The sequence below is a fragment of the Felis catus genome, chromosome B3, assembly GCF_018350175.1.
Source record: "Felis catus isolate Fca126 chromosome B3, F.catus_Fca126_mat1.0, whole genome shotgun sequence".
In the NCBI taxonomy this organism is placed as follows: domain Eukaryota; kingdom Metazoa; phylum Chordata; class Mammalia; order Carnivora; family Felidae; genus Felis; species Felis catus.
This window is the reverse complement of record NC_058373.1, coordinates 46,750,273-46,771,147: the sequence shown is the minus strand read 5'-3', so window position 1 is coordinate 46,771,147 and position 20,875 is coordinate 46,750,273. Positions and strand designations below refer to the sequence as shown.

The 20,875-nt window shown below is 43.7% G+C and overlaps 1 long non-coding RNA gene across 1 annotated transcript in view; it reads right to left on the bottom strand.

The window, feature by feature from the left end:
* LOC123385919 overlaps positions 1 to 20,875 on the bottom strand; it is a 42,293-nt gene that overhangs the window by 5,117 nt on the left and 16,301 nt on the right. The window contains exon 2 of the long non-coding RNA XR_006599201.1: positions 17,184 to 17,301. This is a non-coding gene — a long non-coding RNA (uncharacterized LOC123385919). The remainder of the gene's footprint in view (positions 1 to 17,183; positions 17,302 to 20,875) is intronic.

The window sequence follows — 20,875 nt, the reverse complement described above, 5'->3', positions numbered from 1 at the left end:
GATTCACTTATAGAATCTGGCCTGTCAGACTTTTTCCTTCTCCTCATTCCTTTGGCCACAGCTCTAAAAAATGAAGGCAGAAAGATGAGAAAGAGAGATTCTGTGTTGGAAAATGTAACTCTTTTATATCCTAAAGAAAACTATGCTCTTCTATGAGAGCTCTCTCTGCCTCAATCCTCTCTCTTTTAGACTTAGATCTAGGTCATTTATTTTTTATATGTTTATTTATTTTTCAGAGAGAGAGACAGATCACGAGAGGGGGTGGGTGTCAGCACAGAGCCGGATGTGGGGCTCAAACTCACAAACCATGAGATCATGACCTGAGCCACAGGTCATTTCTAACATGCAATTCTCTACCTGATAGGTAGAACACAGCCCTTGGGCAATGAGACCCTTTAAGACATCTTCACATGGTAATAAAAATAATAATGCCTGTATTGGAACTTTACATCTGTTACCTTATTAGTTAGCTGAAGACATTATTATTATCATCAAGCACATTTTGTAGGGAAGGAGTGTAGTTTGGGGGGGGGAAGTGGCTTGCACATGGTTGCACAGTGCACAGGCGCTGGGGCCAGGGAGGGTGAGCATCAGTGTAGACACCATTTTGCATCCAGGCCGAGGCTTGTCGGTGGAACACAGACCCTCACTTGCTCCTCTCGCTGGCACGAGCCTACACAGTCCCATGGGGCCAGTGTGTTCTCATCCTGGCTTTCTGTCTAACTCCTGCTCACCACGGCAGTGTCTTTTTACTACTCTGGTAAAGTTATAGGAGAGAGAGACATGGGGAGAGAGCCACTGTTCTTTCTGTTTACGACCAGGCTCCTGTGTAGGCAATAGAGGCTGTCAGTTCTTTCATGTGGCTCGAGGGACACGGGAAACCTGGACCTGCGTGCAACTCTACCATGAAGTCTAGCATCTGATTAGGGAGCCACTTTGGACTTTGCTCCTTACATGTCTGCAGGTCTTCAGCAAGTCTCTTCATCATTCTAGACCTCAGTTTTCTCAACTGAAAAATGAAGGAATTGCATTATGTCACTGACTTTTTAAAACTGAGATTTAAAGGGCACCTGTACAGCTCAGTTGGTTAAGCGTCCGACTTTGGCTCAGGTCATGATCTTACGGTTTGTGAGTTTGAGCCCCGAGTTGGGCTTTGTACTGACAGCTCAGAGCCTGAAGCTTGCTTTGGATTCTGTGTCGCCTTCTCTCTCTGTCCCTCCCCTGCTTGTGCTCTGTCTCTGTCTCTCAAAAATAAATAAGCGTTAAAAAAATTTTTTTTAACTGATATTTAATTCACATACTATAAAATTCGCTCTTTGTGAAGTATACAGTGCAGTGCTTTTTTAGTATCTTCACAAGGTTGTGGAACCATCACCACCACCTATCCAATTCTAGAACCTACTAGAATCACCCTTAAGAAACCCGTAGCCATTAGCAGTCCTTCTCAACTCCCCACTCCTTCCGGCCCCTTGCACCTACTGATCTACTTCCTGTGTCTCTTGAGTTTCCCATTCCAGATATTTCATTGAAGTGGAATTGTGTGATATGTGGTTCCTTGTAACTGGCTTCTTTCAGTTAGTGTAATGTTTTCAAGGTTCCTTCAAGCATCGATCACTGGTTTCTAAACTTTCTTTGGAAAAGCAAAATGCTTTGAAGAGAAACCATGAGTAGAACCTTGGTGTACACCATAGATAGAAGCTGAGGTCCTCCAGCGGACACAGGGCAGAACTTTCTGCCTTGCTGGGAGTGCTCTCGGCCTGGTGGGGGCCCCCAGAGCACCTCTGCAGAGCCCTGGGGCTTCACAGAACACAGTTGGGAAGGCCATGAACCAGATCCTCTCTCAAGTGCTTTTCAAGGTTTTCAAGAAAACTTCTTTCTTGCCAGTTGTACATCAAGAGTGCACATCACCCTACTGGTCATTTCATCTGAATTAGTTCAAAACGCCCCTCTCTGACACAATTCAGAGAGAGCAGAAAATTGAGCAGGTGGGAGCCTGATGGCAGAAATGACAGAGGGTTTCATAGCTTTGACACTGCCTTGGTGATCCAGGGTTGGGGTGGGCACCTCACAAGAGGGGAGCCCCACAGAAAGGAAGGGACTCGAGATAGCACAGGACGCTGCTTTGTTATATTTCTGCCGCCTGGCCCCCAGTGATGGACTTTTCTGAGAAATGTCCTTTCCTTTGAGGCCAGAAAGGGATTGTACGGTGCAGCTGACTGGGGCTTTTCTTTCCCCAGACATGACTGCCTTTCTGGGTAAGGAAAAAAAATCCATGAAAATCTCTGTCCAAAGTCAATTATCTGAGATTTGGAGTTTAGTCTGCCAGTGGAAACTGCAGGTCATTCGTACTCGGCCTGGTATGTGGGATGCCTTAGCCGGCTTTTCTGGCCCTTCCGTCTGTCCTCCTGGGAGACTTCAGCCAGCTGCAGCAGGCTTCCCAGCTGTTACCCACCCCCGGGCTCGCCCTGAAGGGAGCGAGTTGAGTCAGTGTCAGCCATCCGATCATGGGGTAAATAAAGCCAGCAAGGGTCTTGCCTCCTTCATCCCCCGCAAGGTGGCCGAGTCCATCACAGGCTCTAGAAGGCAAAAGGAGCCTAGCTAGGCAGGGATCGGGAGTCCCACCTCTGAGCAAGCAGACACAGATTTTGGTATAGGCTCTGCCTTCCTTTTTTAAAAGCAAGCGATAATATGCAAGTCATGTTTCCTCCATGCAATCATCTGTAAAATGATTGATTGGTTCACTGGCTTCCCGTCTTGTTCCCAAAAACATTTAAGGCAACCTTTCTGTAAAATTAAGGAGTTAGGCCAGATGGTTTCTAAGTTCCTTTTTTCCTATAGGTTCTAAAGACTATTCTGTAAAGTGGGTGATAATTCGCAATCCAGAGCCCTTTACACATGCCAACAGTCTCCCCAGGGGTATCCGAAGAGCCACCTTGTCACTTGTCATCTCTTAACCCTATTTACCCAGTTGGACCAGATTCCTACTCATTAATCGAATCCTGTTTAAAATGCCTGCCAGATGGGGAGGCCGTTCTAGACGAGAGGAAAATCAAAGGGCATGAGAATGAGATATAGGACACATGCTTCTTAATGAGATCTTGGGTCAAAAAAACAAAACAAAACAGGTCAACAACCAACAATGGACATTTTGGGGAACACCGAGGTCTGAGGCAGAGCACTCTGGCCTTCTCCAGACCAGCCCAGACCAATCTCCTTTGCTCCTCTCACCCCTTCCCACTCTCCCCACTGCCGCAGGGCTAACTCAAACCTCACTGCACAGGTCGTTCCCAGCTGCGCCTGCCCGCTGACCTCTCCTTCCCCTCTGCTGCTGCACTCTGCTTCTCCTGAACCATCCTCTCCACACTTGCCCTCACCTAGCATACCTGGTAACAGAACTGGCCATATCTGTGCACGTGTGTGTGTGCAAGTGGAAACTGCGAGAAGCCGGGGGCCGTGACTTCTGTGCCAGTCCAAGGCATCACATTCAATGAATCGTTTTTGTGTTGAACTTGCAAAAGTTATTCAAATTCAAATTTTACCGGGTATTGTGGCTGAAGCAAAGTTTCCTATTCTGGGCCTCTGGCTCATTATTCAGAGGTGAGGACAACGTGGATCAGCCCGGATCCTGACAAAAGCCAGCCTCCCTCAAGCTCAGAGCCCCATGTTTATTTTACAACAACTGGAAGCACACAGGCTCCTTCCCAGACAGGTTAATATATCAAGCCAACTTGTGCAAAGCCCCTGCTCAAACATGCCTGGTGCAAGGACCTGGAACACAGCCTTAAAAGTTACCTGGGTAACAGGATGTTGAAAGGCACTTTCCTTGTTCCTTCAGAAAATGGTCACTAGGACCCCAAACTGAGGGCAAAGAGATTTGCCCGCCTCTCATTCTGAGGAAAGCCCCCAAGAACTGGGCTCAAACCTTGCTCCAGGGTCAGCCTATCACAACCAACCAGCCCCTCCTCAGTCCACCCCAACCTGACACTGGAGGAGAAAGGAGAGAGCTCTTTGGAATTATGTCTCACCATCTTAGCGGGACACTGTGGTTTGTACCCCTTCCCTTGCTCTATTGGCTCCCAAAACAAAGTGTGAGGGGCTACAAAAATCACATCTAAAGACTAGCTCTGCCTGCAAGAGGAAACTGGTATTCCGTTGTCCAGTTGGATGTCTGCTGGGGCAGCAGATTCATCCATTAGAGATCATTTGTCATGTCTAGTGACATTTTTGGTTGTCACAACTTAGGAAGGGGCTGCAGGTATCTACTGGGTACAGGCCAGGATGCTGCTGAACACCCCATAGTGCACAGGGCAGTCCCCACAACGAAGACTTATCTGACACAAAGTGTCAATGGCACCAAGGCTGAGAAACTCTGGTGTAAATAGCTTTTGATCAAAAGGCAAGGGATGTCATGATTCCTGGGACACCCTAACAATTCCATCTCATCCTCCTGTCCTCAATCGTGGGTCAGCACACCTACTGCTACTCCACGCTATATATTTGTGAACTCTTATGCAAATGTGCAGGCTGTATCCCACATCCCTCGGGACTCACATGCTTTTATTTTTTGCCCCAGATGTTATGGCTTATTAACTATGTGATCCCACACAGGCACTTTTGAAAGGGAAGCTGCTCTATTAAAATAAAAAAATTTTTAAAAGGCTATACATTAGAATCATCTGGGGAGCTTTTAAAGTTCCCAATATCACAGCTGCATCCCATGTCAACTAAATCAGAATCTCTGGGGGTAGAACCCAGGGGGTTGAATTTTTAAAAACTGCCCGAGCGATTCCAACGAGCAGCCAAGTGTGAGAACCACTGCTCAACATAAGCCTTGTCCTGGCACATGTGGTCAGGTGAGCCCTTATCTTGCTGCGATTGTAGAGAGGGGCCTGGTAGACCCAGAGTGCTGACATTGGGAGGGGTGCTTTACATCCCTCATTTTAGGTACTAGGTGTTCAATAATAGCTGGGCTTTATTGCTTAGCTCCAGAATATACATACATATGCATGACATAAGTATTTATGTATATATTACAAATCCTGTGTAACCATCAAGCCCTTCCTGCTAGTGATTAGGGAGCTGTCCCTGGCCCTGAGAAGCCAAGCACTATGCCGTTGGCACTAGGCTTCCGTATCACCTGACCCATCCCATGGAGGGTCATGATTTTGAACATCGCACTGGTTTTGGCTGTGTTGGCCGCCCTCTTCCCCTGGCCTTGTGTGGCTCTGCCTTAGATGTTATTGCCACTCGAGTACTCCCTCATCTCAGCTGCTTTCTCTGCATTGGCACGTTGCAATGAACTCAAACTCTTTCATGTGCAAATCAGTAACCCTGGCTCCTACAGAAGCACAGGGAGGTTTTTTTAAAAGTGATTTTTAGGGGCGCCGGGGTGGCGCAGTCGGTTAAGCGTCCGACTTCAGCCAGGTCACAATCTCGCGGTCTGTGAGTTCGAGCCCCGTGTCGGGCTCTGGGCTGATGGCTCAGAGCCTGGAGCCTGCTTCCGATTCTGTGTCTCCCTCTCTCTCTGCCCCTCCCCCGTTCATGCTCTGTCTCTGTCCCAAAAATAAATAAACGTTGAAAAAAAAATTAAAAAAAAAAAGTGATTTTTAAATTAAGGAATATTATATAAAAAAGAGAATATAAATAATGTATACATTGAAAAGCACAATAACCGGGGCGTCTGGGTGGCTCAGTCGGTTAAGCGTCCGACTTCGACTCAGGTCACGATCTCGCGGTCCGTGAGTTCGAGCCCCGCGTCAGGCTCTGGGCTGATGGCTCAGAGCCTGGAGCCTGCTTCCGATTCTGTGTCTCCCTCTCTCTCTGCCCCTCCCCCGTTCATGCTCTGTCTCTCTCTGTCTCAAAAATAAATAAACGTTAAAAAATTAAAAAAAAAAAAAAAGAAAAAAAAAAGAAAAGCACAATGACCAAAGGAACACCTATGAGCTTGCTTAGTCCCAACCCGGGAACTAGATTATCGCCGGTACCTGGCCCACACTTGCCATCCCTCATCATCTCTGTGCTCTACTGCCAGAGTCAGCAATATCCTCAGTATTGTTTGTAATTGTCTTCCCTTTTCAAAGGGGAAAAAAGGTTTGCTCAGGGCTTTATGGATTCCTAAATGATGCATTATTTGGGTTTGCTTGTGTTTGAGCCGTGTTAGAGTGGTAGCATGTTGTATGTAATCTTCTGTGACTTTTTTTTAAGTTTTTTTCCGGCTAAGGTTCATCTTTATGTCACCCAAGAGAAGTTCACTCATTTTCAGTGTTGGATAATATTCCATTGTGTAACGATACACCATTTACTTGCCCACATTACACTTAGGCGACATTTGTGGTGTTCCTACTTTTTGTTACTATAAACAATGCTGCAAACGTTGTCTTGCACGTCTCCTGCTTTGGTAGCCACTGGAGCAAGAGATTCTAAAGACCAGGGCTTCTCAAACTTTAAAAGGCATCTGGGTCATCTGAGAATCGTGTTAAAATGCAGATTCTGGTTCATTTAGTCTGAGGGGAGGTCTCAAAGTAATAGCAGTGCTGTGAATCTAGGGACTACACTTCTAGTGACACAGCCCTGGTATGTGATTAGCTAACTTTATCGAAGGATGCCAGCCTTCTAAAGTGGTGGTGTCTGTTTACCTCCCCACGAGCAATGAATTTTGACACGGATCTTCTTCAGAATTTGCTTTTGTTGGTCTTGAAGTCTGAATTTGCATTTCCTTGACTATTAATTAAATTGAGTGATCTTTTATATGTTTGTTGGCCATTCATGTCTATCTCTTCTTCTGTGAAATGCCTACTTGCGTCTTTCACCCGTTCATCTTTTCCATCTTTTGCCTTCTTATTAATTTGTAGCTGCTCCTCTTACCCTTCTTATGCTCTGATTCAAATCCTTGATTGCTTAGATGTGTTGTGAATACTGACACCCTGTTTATATCTTCTCTTTTACCTTTCTTTCTTTGTGGTGTTCTTTGCTGAATGGAAAGTCTTAATTTTAATATGGTTGAATTTGTCAATCTATTATATTTAGAGGGTTTATGTCTTTTTTTAAAAAAAAAGTCCTTTAATTCAAATAGTTTGGTTAGTCATATTGTACCAATGTTCATTTCTTAGTTTTGGTAATTGTACCATGGTTATATAAGATGGTAACTTTAATTTTTTTTAATGTTTGTTTATTTTTTGAGAAAGAGAGAGAGACACAGAGCACAACCGGGGTGGGGGGGGGGCGGGGTAGAGGTAGAGAGGGAGACACAGATCCAAAGCAGGCTCCAGGCTCTGAACTGTCAGCGCAAAGCCTGACACAGGGCTTGAACTCACAAACCGGGAGATCATGACCTGAGCTGAAGTTGGACACTTAACCCACTGAACCACCCAGGCATGCTATAAGATGTTAACTTTAATAAAGAAGGCTGAGTGAAGAATATAATGGAACTTTTTGTACCATTTTGAAACTCCTCTGTAAGTCTAAAATTACTTCAAAATCAAATTGTTTTTTCAAAGTCCATTGCTGTCCTAGGGTTATCAAGCTATTCTCCCGTATTTGATTCTAAAAGTTTAACCTTTTATAGTTAGGTCTTTGGTCCATCTAGAATTGATTTTGTGTTTAGCGTTGAGGTATGGATTTAATTCCATGATTCACCACATGGATCGGCAATTGTGCCCCATCAGTTTTGAATAGCATCTTCTTTCCCCAGTGCTTGGCAACGCCATCTTGGTCATATACCAACTGAGCACTGGAGAGTGGGTGTTTATAGACCTTTGAGCTATATAGAAAGCAAAGAACAACTTCTGTGCTCGTGGAAGACTGTACCATACTCTCCCCAAACCCACACGTCCTTCTCCCCAGGGTGGTTTCTCTCTGTGCAGAGAGATCAAAGAGAACATCCACCCTTGGCTTGCAGCTCATGCCCTGATTAACTTCATGCTTTTGACTTTTAGACTTTGTCAGACCAAACTTGCTCATGTTCTATCTTTTAAATTGCACACTGTTCAAGCTAGGAAGGAAGGTGGGGATGAAGTTTTCTAGCCTTTTCAGTTCATAGTTAAGAAAAGTTAAGTGCATTAAGCAATGTATCTAAGGTCAGATGCTGGGTTAATGGAAGAGATGAGATTAAACTCAATCTCACAACTCCTTGTGTTCATTCAGATTTTTTTCCCCTCCTGTGTTTCTCATCTCAATTCACAGCATGACTGTTTACTTCGACTTTCAAGCTAGGACACCGGAGTGCTCTTGGTTGGTCCCTCCTTGCCTCTCTGCATTTTCTGTCATGGCTACATTCTGGTAATTCTGCCTCTGAAATCTTTTTAAAATGTGTTCTCTCTCACTCATTCCACATCCATAGCCCTACTTCATGCCTTTCTCAGGGCTTGATTGGATTACAAGAGCCCCCTTCCTGGCCTTTTTCTTGTCATTTCACTCACTTGCTAGACTGCTCTTAAAATTAAAAAAACCCCACATACCTGGTTGTTTACCTGTCCTGCTGCTTTGTCCCATGAAAAGGGATAAAATTATAACTTTTATCATCTGCTCCCAACTTATCTTCTCAAGTTATTTTTTATCCCCTATATTCTCCCCTTCAAGTACCAAGGTCCATATCCACAATGAACTATTGGATGCTCCTGAGAAATGCCACACATGTCTGGGCCTGTGATACTCAGCACATGCTCTCTCCACCCACAGTACCTTTACATCTTTTCTCTGCCTATTACAATTGCAATTCACCCTTCAAGACTCAGAAAAGGGCTATTTCCTCCATACAGCCGTCCTGAATGCCCTAGCTGCAGCTCATAACTCTTATAGCATTTTTATTTATTTTTCATTGAAGTATAGTTGACAGTATTATATTAGTTTTAGAGGTACAACATAGTGATTTGACAATTGTAGATGTTATGAAATGCTTATCATAGTCAGTGTAGTTATCGTCTGTCACCATACAAAGTTACTACAATATTAACTATATTCCCTATGCTGTAATTTTCATCCCTGTGACTTATTTATTTTAGACCTGGAAGTTTTTACCTCTTAATTCCCTTCACCAATTTTGCCCACTCTACCCCTATGCTCTCTGGGAAGCACCCGTTTTTTTCCCTGTATTTAGATGTCAATGGCATTTTGTATGATCCTATTTATAACAATGGGCTTGCTCACATATCTATATTCCTTACCAGTCCTTGAGCCACTTGAGATCTATAGCCATCTATATATGTATATTAAAATTTACTTATTTCTTTTGTGAGAGAGAGACAGAGAGAGAGAGAGAGAGAGAGAGAGAGAGAGAGAGAGAGAGAGAGAGAGAGAGAGAGAATGAGCCAAGAAGGGGCAGACAGAGGGAGAGAGACTATCCCAACACAGGCCTTGATCTCACAAACCATGAGGTTGTGACTTGAGCTGAAATCAAGAGTGGGATGCTTAACAGACTGAGCCACCCAGGCTCAGGGTGAGCCATCCCATTCAGGCTGTAACCACATTTTAGTCATCTTTGTACTTCAAGTGTCTGGCTCACAGTAGATACACAATATATCGTTACTGATTGAATCAATAAATATTTAAGGAAAATACTTAGGAAATGTTCCTTAACATTATTAGATTCTTATTCTACTGACACATGCTTATATTTGTATCACTTATGTATTATTCAGGACTCTTGGGGTGGCAAGTGCAGAAATTCTATTTTCACAAAACTAAGTCAAAGAAGAAGCTAGTGTTGGGTCACATAATGGAAAGGGCAAGGTAAGAGCTGGCTTTCTGGGCAGCTGGAACCAGGTATTCAAATGTGTTCAGAGCCCTCTATGCTGGATTCTGGCCTGTGGGTTTTTCTGCATAATGGCTTTATTATCTCCCATGAGCTTTGTCTCGGGACCAATATTAATAGCAACACAACTGAGAGAAAATAGCTTCTCTCCTAAGTCTGGTACGAAGCATTCTGGAGAACTCTGACCAGCCAAGTTGTTTCTAGTACCTGCCCCTCAGCCATCTGGGGAAGTAGAGTCAGCTAAGGGAATGAATAAAATGGCTAAGGAAGAAGGAACAGGTCCTCCTGAAGATTGAAGGAATACCACTGACAGGTTATGACTGGTCAATCCCCTCCCCTTAAATTTCATCCAGTTAGTGGATAGAGACAGAAAATGACTTTGTTTTGTTCCATTGTAGCACTGGAACAAGAGCTAAAGATTTGCACACTCAGCTGAAATACTTGATGAAGTGAATATGTCTCCCCCTAATGAAGTTATTCCATCTTTTGGGCAATGTCTTCGTGTTTGACAAGTACCAGGGACTTTAATTGAAAATTACTTTGGGAATCTTGCCAGACATTACAAATTGAAAATATGAAAACCCTTCTCCTGGGTCAGGAGTATAACAAGCCCCATGTCAAATGTCATTACCCCACGTGCATTCTAAGACTGTGCAGGTGGGAAGCTAAGTGTTGATTGCATATTTTAGCCCAAGAATAATTTCCTGAATGGCAATTTGTTCCTTTATTTGATGAAACCGAGGTTTTCAACAGCAGTAAAATGCAATCTTTCCAGAGCGTATTTCCGTGGTTTATGAAGATTGATTATGCTGCTTAGTGAGAGATTCATTATTTGGTTATTTAGACCATGATTTATTAAAAAAAAAAAACAACTAAAAAGCTAATGATTTCCAGTTAGGAAGGTTTGCCCCGTGAGCAGTGGTATTTGGCTTAGTGTTGCTTCTAATTGATAGGGCTGGGGCGGGGGAAGGGGAGCCAAGGAGACAGGCCTGTTTTAAGCCCAGCCATTGGTACTTTTTTAGACCTCAAAGGGCCTCCTAATTTCTCTGGATCTCAGGACTGCATGGCCCCCACCTCCCTAAGGCTGCAGGGATTGGAATTTTCATTGTGCCCTACAATATGGGAATGGGGGGCAGGGCAAAGGCATGGATGGAAGCAAAACTGAGGCTCAGAGGAGACATAAGCCTGGGAAAGACCAAGGGAAAGTCAAAGGGGAAAGAGCTGTGAGCAAGAAAAGTGGGGCAAGAACCAAGCCAGTCAAGTGTGAGTGAATGAGTGTGAAGGATGGAAGAGGGAGCCAGGGAATCCTGTGGAGGATTCAGACCCGGATGGATGACTACAGACCTGGGGATAAAGGCAGAGGTAACAGAGAACGGAGTCTATCATCTGTAGTAGCCCTCAGCACCTGTCTGTCTATGCTCAGCTCTGCCTGCTCCCCAGGGCTTCCTGACTCCTTTAGAACTTTCCAGCCATGGCAACATCAACATTCTCTTTTCAGGAAAACAAATCTGTTCCCAGTTTTGAGGATCAAAAAAAAAAGCATAGTGTGGTAGGATGGCTCTGGTTCAGATCAAGAAGGAGACTCAGAGAAAGGAAGGAAACAAGGAAGAGTAGACAAATGAGTTCCCTAGCTACTCTTCTGTGCCCATAATTCTTGCCCTGTGCATGTTTCTCACACTCCAGACCCCTGTTTTCTACAAGCCTCCTCTTGGGAAGGAGTCCACAGTGATGAGACTGAAGTGGTAGACAGAAATTTTTTTGTTTCACGACAGGAACCAGCCCTAGATCCTAGAAAAACTGCCAGACAAATCCCAGAGCAAGAGCCAAGATGATGACAACCCTAACTACTCATTTTTGACTCCGATGTGGCCAAGACCTGACAGTCACAATCTCCTTCCAACCTTGTAAGGACCCCTCAGGGCAGGTTTTGTTACCGCCACTCTCTGTTTTAAAGGCAGATGTTAAGATCTCTCTTCTGCAGAGAAGGAAACTGATGCTCCAGGGACTTAGGTTCCCTGTCCAAGCCTTCTGCTCTGGGAGGCGATGAGCCAGGTTGGCTCTAAAGGCCCAGCTCCTTTCTTCACACCTGTCCATCCTCCAGCCTGTCCATGGGCCAATTGGAGACAATGACCAACCAAGTTGGTGCATGTGTGAACACAGCTTCTTTTATTAGTGCCAGACTTGATAGCCACCAAAGGCCATTTATATCCATCACTTCTGTTCACTCTATGGCCACACAAGAGACAGAACAGATCCCAGAGCAGACTAGTGAGAAGAGCTTTGGGTACAAAGAACTACCTAAACGGGGTCTCTGGAGTTTGGAAACCCAGCATAACTGGCCACTTTGTCTCACAGAGATGTAACTTTCACTTTAGAACTCAACCCCTATGCCTCTAACCCTGCCCCAGATCAAAGAAACAGGATACCATTTGAGGAGGGATGTCTTTCTTGCCAGGCTGGAGCAGGGCAAATAACCCTATCATTGTGTTCAGGGAGGGGGGAAAGTGGCACATTCAGTGGAGCCCTGCCAAGGACAACTTCCCAGTTTGAACCTCAAAGGAATCCAAATTGGGAGAAGCACAGTCATTGGGGGAACAGAACATCCTTTGTTGTTCCTTTGAGATGGTCCCAACCCAGTTTCCACAAAGTCATGCTTCAAATTCCTTCAGCATTCTTACATTTCCTTATTATTGTGTCCCTAGGGAAAATTCCAACCTCTCAACACCCAGGGATCTCATTTCTAAAGATACAACTGCAAAGTCCATTCAAGTGGTTCTTTAAGAAAATACTAATAATTTTTAAAAATTATTATACTGTGGTGACAAATTTCAAAATTAGCTGTTTTATCATAGGTCTTTCTTAAGATTTGCATTAACTAATTTCTTTTCAAGTTCACATGGGATGGGCAAATTTTTCCCGCTCTTTCTACCTGTCACAGTTTACCTTGGTGGAAAATAAATTTGATGAATGTTCCTTTGGATCTGAAAAATGTGGAATGGATTTTTATGGTGCATTTCCAATGAGCAAAGGCAACTCTTGGCCCTGAATACCAAGAGGAGGCTGGGCAGTAGTCATGAGGCTTTGCTGTTTATTCACAGTCTAGTTGGGTTCCATTGATTGAACTGTCAATGAGAAACTCAAATCATGAGCCAGTAGGAAAAAAGGCACAGAGTGAAAGAGAGTACACTGGCCATGGTATCCAAAAATGTGTGGGTCTGTTCTTTATGATCTTTTTTTAGCTGAGGGACTAGAAACTTCTAAAGGCCAAGACTGTACCCTTTTTGGTGCATTGATGTGTCCCTAAGGCCTAGCACCAGGGTCTTCTTGTGTAGCTGTACAAGCTATGCCGTGCACAAAACTGTCTGGCCATGGGTGCGAGCGTGTCGAAAGTTAGCCTGCACTTGGCTTGCCAAACCAAGAGAATTGGGCCTTCCTTTTCTAACCTAGTCCACAAAGTCTGGCTCAGTAGGAGCTCTGCCTAGCACAGCACAGTGTCTGGCACTTCACTTATTAAAAAGAAAAGTCAATGGGTTGATCCTGTGTAAGCCACAAAATCTCTCTGTCTCTTCATCAGTGAAGTAGTGCTCCAAAAGCTTAGTTTATGGAACACTTACGAGGTTGGGATAAAAACAGAGAACACTTTCCAAAGTCCTATATGACAGTAGAATATTCTTCTTTTGGTGATGCAGACGTGCCAGGCATTTGTCACATCAATGTCCCCCAAGTCAATCATCCACACATCCTCAAAATTTGCAGCACCGTTTTTATCTGGCAGAATTTCTGGTTCTCAACGAAAAAAGGATCATTCCCAGTGCACCTTTCAGTCTTGTTTACCAAATCTATGGGACATGGATTATTATTTTCCTTCCTAAGTGGGAATCTTATGAGCAGCCTCTCTGAAAATAACTGCTCTTTTGCAATATTAGAAATATTTCAATAGTGACAGCTTGGAAATGCTTTAACTTTTAAATACTTAAACCAAATAATAAATAAACCCTTGTGATGAATGTTTCCAGAAGGGACGATTAACATTATCCTTACAGCTGTTCATGATATAATATCAAAATGAAAAACATGCACGAGAAAAACAGCAAGCCCATGCTGACTTCACATCGCTTTTTTTTTTGTAAATAGCTCTAATGTGAAGACATCCTCAGTAAGACTTAACCAACGATATTTCATCTGATCATCATTTAGCCAGACCGCAACAATACTCCTGAGACCTCTTCAGTTTCACTGACAGCATCTGTCATTTCAGTTACTGCGAAAGTGATCTCTTGTGATGGGGCTTTGTGGCCTGCAAGGAAAATGAAACTCTCTTTTTCCAATTTTTAATATTTTATTGTTAAGGTAGGACTCAATAGTAGCTCAGGAAGAGAGGTTGGTTGTCATCATTGCTGTTATTTTGTTTGTTTGGGGAGAGCTTTAAGAACAAGAAAACAAAAACATGGATCTGGGCAAATGCATATGTTCCTGATTTAACTGTGTACCTGAGCTTCTAAATAGCAAGAATTCCTGTTTATATCAAAGGTGGTTTTAAAGAACAGAAGGTCACACTGTAACTTTAAAAATCTATAATCTTACTAGTCAATAATTTATTGGCAGAATTCCACAGCAACTTAATAATTTTATGTGAGTAATAATAATTACCATATGTGGTAGGCTTGCTATGTGCCAGAGGCTGGTCCAGGTGGCCTTGAATACCTTATCTGACTTAGTCTTCATGACAACACTCAGAGGTAGGTATGATCTCTTCCATTTTGAAAGGGAGGAAACCGAGGCTCAGATTGGTTGCCAGCATGTTGGGCTCCAGCCCAGGCTTGCCAGACATATTATTCTTGCCCACCCCAGAAATTCATCTCCACCTCTCGGCCATTAGAGGAACTGGTGAGGAGACTTGCAGGTCTGTCAAGAGCATTTGAGGTTGAAAATAAGAATTCCACTTCTCAGCTCCTTTTGCCCTTTTGTTTTCTTTTGAAATGGGTCCTTGTATGTGGTGGGGGGGGAGGGGAGATGCTCTCCTGAAAACCTGGCTGTAGTGTCTCAACTTCTGAGGTTCATCAAAATGGCATCTGTCCCCAGTTGACACATCCTCCCCCGGGAGTCTTCCCATTGCCTTGGTCTGACTCATCAACAAATCTGTGATAATCTGGGAATGCCCAAGCAGTGTTAAAGAAGGACGTTGGGGCTTTGATTTTGGACAAATGCCCCATGATGGATGGGTTCAGGCTGACACACTTTCCCTAATGGGGCTCAGAAGTGAGAAGGAAAGGCAAGTGAGAGGTGCCAGCTGCAGCCAGGTGGGAGACCTGGACTGTTAGTTTCTGCCCAGCACTTTCACATGGCATGGGCGGTCACCTCTGTCACACACCCTGACATACCCATCCATCAAGGGGCATGTGGAATCTCCCAGGAGACTTTCCTCATACCTAGGCAGGACGGCTCATTCTGGGGGGTGTGACAGGAACTGATTTTGGGTACCACCACCTGAGCTGCAAATTTTCTTGTTTATGTAAGAGAAAATGTTCCCACATTATTCTAGTCCACACTGATCTCAAAGGTGAGCCTGGGCTTAAGTCAACAGGGATCTGAAATGAAAGCAGTTGTGGTGAAAAACCCATGAAATATAGCACCATAGGGTAGCTGGGCTCTGCGGGCTATCATTTATGCAGGTTTTTGCTTCTAGGATTTATCCCAAACTTCTAGGTTTTAGGAAGCTTCCATTTGGATAGTGAAATACCTGATTTCTGGACCCTCTAAATTTTCTGCATTGTGTGGCTCAGTCTAACCTGTATTAAGGAGTTAGCTTAGATGCCACTGTCTCCAAGAAACCTTCCTTGACCCTCACTTCTGGTTCCATCCCCCCACAATGAGTTTCCACAGCAATCTGTTCTTGTCATTTGATGTCTGTATCAAAACTGTCTGCTAATCTCTGCCTCCTCACTTGAGGGGAGGCACCAGTTGTATGCACATTTTTGTGCTCTATCACTATAATGCAATATAGAAAATAATGAGGGTCATAACAGAGACCCAGAAAACCATGCAAGTTGCCCTGAGGAGGTTAGTTCCTGTCAAAAAAGAATTCATATGACCTTCAGTAAGGAATAGATTGCTCTTGGGATAATTACAGATTCATAATATCATGAAACTCATATTGATGATTCCCTTCCTTTACAGCACTTATAATTTCTATACATAAAGCTCACTAGTTGATATTATTGTAGCATTACAGTCTTTAGCATCTGGCTTGAGGGGCTTGCTTTTGGTGAAAAAAAATCAGTATGTTGGGTCTTTTTGAGCAGAAGATCCATTAAATTACCATAATCAACATACCTAAGAGTCATACAATGTGATTTTTTGAAGCACAGTGATAAGAATTGGTGTGGTCTTCATCATGATCTTGCTGGTTGAATGGACGTTATTAGCTGGTCATGAGCAACCGGGGTTCCTGGAGGTGAAGGTCACCACGGAGGACACAGACCACAGATAGCAACATGCATCTCCTAAATTCCAGTCAAGGCTCCTTTCCAAATGGTAACAAAAGGTTCCTTTTGGTTCAGAATCCACTCACATATTTGTCACCCCAAGCTGTGTGGTTATAGAAAAGTAGGAGCTGAGGGTGATCAGGGACAAAGTCAGAGCTTCTAGAAGTAAAGGTTGGAGGACCAGGACAGAGGACATAGCTAAGAGTGAGAAGTAGGGTCACAGGCTGGTGTGAGAACTCAGCACACCCCTCCAGCCCTCAGAAAACTAAATGTTACACAGCCTCTGCAGGACCTTCTCACTGATACATCTCACACTGTAAGAGGCTAGAGACTCACAGTCCTTACACACAAGGAAAATAATTGACCAAGGCTTAGAGTTTTTGTCATCCGGTTTTTTTGCTAGTATGCTATTAGTGTGACAAGCACAGCAGAACCCTGGAGGACAGAGTCTGTTTTCCCTCTGTATCTATTTATATGTCTACATTGGAGAGGGGGCCTCCCCATTTTTGTTTTTAACCTCATATGATGCATTTTTACCTCATAGGTAGAATTATATATTTTTTCCTACTACAAAGAAAACTCTGAAATATAAATAATATGTACTTAAAATCCACAAAGCCATAAACAACTCAATCCATCTATAATACAACCAGAAGAAACTACTATTAACTTCTTAAATTTTTATGCTTTCCCCATGCAAATACACATGTTAGTAAATATTTGTAATATATAAAACTAAAAATAAACTTCCTTGTTTTGTTTGTATAGTCTTGCAACTTACTATTTTCACTTAATTGTATGGCAAATGCATTTTCATTTCCATGATTGTAGATCTATTCTACATTCCAATGGATGCATAGTGGCATGATTGATTTCTCCAGCCTCTGTGTCTCAATGTCCAACAGTATTTTTCTATAATAAACAGCAAGGTGATAAATATTCTCACTTACTCATCTAGAGGCATCAACATCTGGGTTTGTAGAAATGGCTGTGGCTGATGAAGGCAGGAGCAGGCACCAGAAGCCAGGAGCTGTGGCATCCCAGTGATCTCAGATGCCATCTTGGGGCCTCGAGAAAACAGAGTTAGTTCTGAGATGAAACCATGACTTTCAGCCAACACTGGAGAGGCCCTGACTCACTTTCAAACTGTTCTTATCTCTGGGGATCCTGAGGAGTGGGATGGTTTAAAATGAGGGCATAATGGGGCGCCTGGGTGGCGCAGTCGGTTGAGCGTCCGACTTCAGCCAGGTCACGATCTCGCGGTCCGTGAGTTCGAGCCCCACGTCAGGCTCTGGGCTGATGGCTCGGAGCCTGGAGCCTGTTTCCGATTCTGTGTCTCCCTCTCTCTCTGCCCCTCCCCTGTTCATGCTCTGTCTCTCTCTGTCCCAAAAATAAATAAAAAACGTTGAAAAAAAATTAAAAAATAAAATAAAATAAAATAAAAAATTTAAAAATAAAATAAAATAAAATAAAATAAAATAAAATAAAATAAAATAAAATAAAATAAAATAAAATGGGGTGCCTGGGTGGCTCAGCTGGTTAAGCATCCAGCTTTGGCTCAGGTCATGATCTCATGGCTCTTGAGTTTGAGCCCCATGTTGGGCTCTGTGCTGACAGCTTGGAGCCTGGATCCTGCTTTGGATTCTGTGTCTTCCTCTCTCTCTGCCCCTCCATCACTCACGCTCTTTCTCTCCCTCTCAAAAATGAGTGAACATTAAAAAAAATAAGTAAATAAAATGAGGGCTTATTTCTTGAAACTGTGTCTCTCCAGTGAGCTAAACCCCCAGCAGCTTCAAAATAACAGACATTTCATCCAAGAAACAAAATCATGGTAGTGGTACCTAGAGAATCCCTTGCACTGTAACACAATTGCTTATTAATGTCCAGAGCAGTCAGGGAGCATGAGGGATGTGGAGGAGAGCAGAGACCAAGAGGCTACAGAGGCTCAGCCTCTAGAAGAGACGCTGCTGTTGGTGGATGGTGTTTAGCCAAACAGACAAAGGTATGAAAACTGGTGTTCATGGAATGTTCTAGCAGTTTCATGCTCTCCTTTTATTGAATTCTCACCTCAACCCTTAGAATCATTCTCCTATTTATAGATGAGGAAACAGAAATGAGAGAAATCAGGTCATTTTCCCAAGGTTGGCTCATGGTGACAGAGCTGAGATTTATTCAAACTCTTGTCTTTCTGGCACTTTCTGTCAGATGAGATTGAGAAGTTTGAGAATTGCTCATAACCACATTGAAATGAAGATTAATTAATACTAATTTTGAGAGTGACAAGTTATTAATGACATGTTTAAAAAAAGTAATTACAAAAGTAATGTAAAAATAATGACAAAAATGTGAGGTGCTGTGTCAAGCTCTAGCTCATGTATTTCGACCTTTACTTCCAAGCTGCCTCTCTGCCTTTAGATCAGAAACTTGCCTGTTGTCTCCAGAGTGTGACAAATGAATGTAGCAGGGCTGAGATACAGCTCCCACAAAACTCTTACCCTCTTCTCTATCCTCAATGACGTCACAGCTATCAGATATGCTCTAGACTAGGGCTAGGAAAGCAGTGTAAGAGTAAAAAACAGCTAGAACATTCCTCGGGTTACCATGGGTCCACCTCCTGATGTGGCTAATGGCCACACTACAGCCAGCCATGAGCACTGCAAGGTCCCTGAGGGTGGGGCTGCTCTGCAGGCATAGGGCTTCTGCCATCACGCCATTCAACTGTCCCTTATTGCATAGTTCAGAGGTCAGCAAACCTTTTGCTTTGTAGAGGCCCAAGCTATAAATAATTTAGGTTTCACGGGTCATATGCCTCCATCACAATTACTCAGCTCTGTTGCTGAAGAATAAAACAACCATAGACAACACATCAGCAAGTGAACATGGCTGTGTTCCAGTAAAACTTTACTTAGCCTGGGGGCTGTGGTTTGCCAACGCCTGCCTTAGTCCAGGGTTTATCAAAGCCCCACATCTTCTTTTCCATCCTCAAGATAATGTTTCAAAGCACAGGTTTTTTCCAGTTTGCTGGCCACTAGGCACAAAGATTTATACATGGAAGGCCACTGGCATTTTTTTTTTCTCTTCATATCCGTAACTAAAGGCTACATTCCACCAAATCACCATGTGGCCAAACACAGAGTCCGTTTCTTTTCAATATCTTTTCTTTGGCTGCTGTTCATGTGTGGTGGTCACAGGTGTCTTGAAGAATGACCCTCTTACTTAAGGGAAAACAAACCCATCACACGCTCTTGGCATAGTGATCTGGACTTGGGGCTGGCTAACCCCACCTAGAGCAAAACCCAACAGCCCCAATGTCCCATTTTGTTTCTCCAGTTGTTTCTGACATGACACACAGTAAAGCCCTGGGTCACCTACTCTCAGTGTGTCTATGTCCTAGAAGAGTAGAGAGAGTTTGGGGCTAAGACACAGGAGGCTTGGGCTTTAGCTTTGGCTCTGTCTCTATCCAGCCACCTTACCTTGGGCAGAATACTTTCCTGTTCTGTGCTCAGTTTTCTATTCTGTCAAAAATCATCTTTACCACAAGAATGAAGTTGGACCCCTACCCTTAGACCATGTACAAAAATTAACTTGATGTGGAAAAAGACTTAAATGTAAGAGCTGAAACTACAAAACTTTTGGAAAAGAACATAAGAGAAAACTTCATAACATTGGTTTTGGCAATTATTTCTTGGATATGACACTAAAAAACAAGCAACAAAAGAGAAACAGATACATTGAACTTTATCAAAATTAAAAACTTCTGTGCATCAAAAGACACTCGAGCAGGAAAAGCAACCCATGGAAAGGGAGAAATACTTGTAAATTATATATCTGACAAGAGGAGAAGGCCTAGAATATATAAAGAACTTCTAAAACTCAACAACAAAAAAACTCCAAAAACTCCCATTAAAAAAATGGGCACACAGGGAGGAGCCAAGATGGCGGAACAGCATGGAAGTTTTTTTTGCATCTCACATCCATGAAATACAGCCAGATCAACACTAAACCATCCTGCACATCTAGAAAACTGATTTGAGGATTAACACAACAATCTTCCCAACGTGAACCACAGAACTCAGTGGGGACGCAGCACAGAGAGCTGAACTGGGGGAGAGGGAAGCCGCGGAGGGCAGGGACCTGTTTTTGCTTACAGAGAGAAGACAGAGATGGTGGGGAGAATACGGGAAAAGCACCCCCCCCCCACCAAAAGCTGCTGGAGATAAAGTGGAAAAGTGGAAATAGCCAGAGGGACTGAACAAAAAAGGGAGAAAGGAGGAAGGAGAGGGTTTAAATTCCATTAAGATTCTATAAACAGGGGGAGCACAGAGTCTGCAACTCCAAAGCTTGATACCTGGTGGTGCTCTGGTGGGAAGGGTGAATCCCCAGGAGCAGAGAGTGAGGTCCAAGGGCCACACAGAGACAGGCAGTTCCCCTGCTAGGAGGACTCCCCACAGGCAAGGGTGCCAGCAGACCCTGGAGAACAACCATGTTTGCTGGTACTGGAACAAGGACATTGAGGGTGAAGTCTGGAGCCAAATGTGTGTTGTAATTTCCCACAATCCCTGAAATACTGCTGCTACATGATCACGTGAACTTTTTCTGGGGTGGGCTGGCACCCAGCTGCAGTCTCTGGGCATCGGCAATG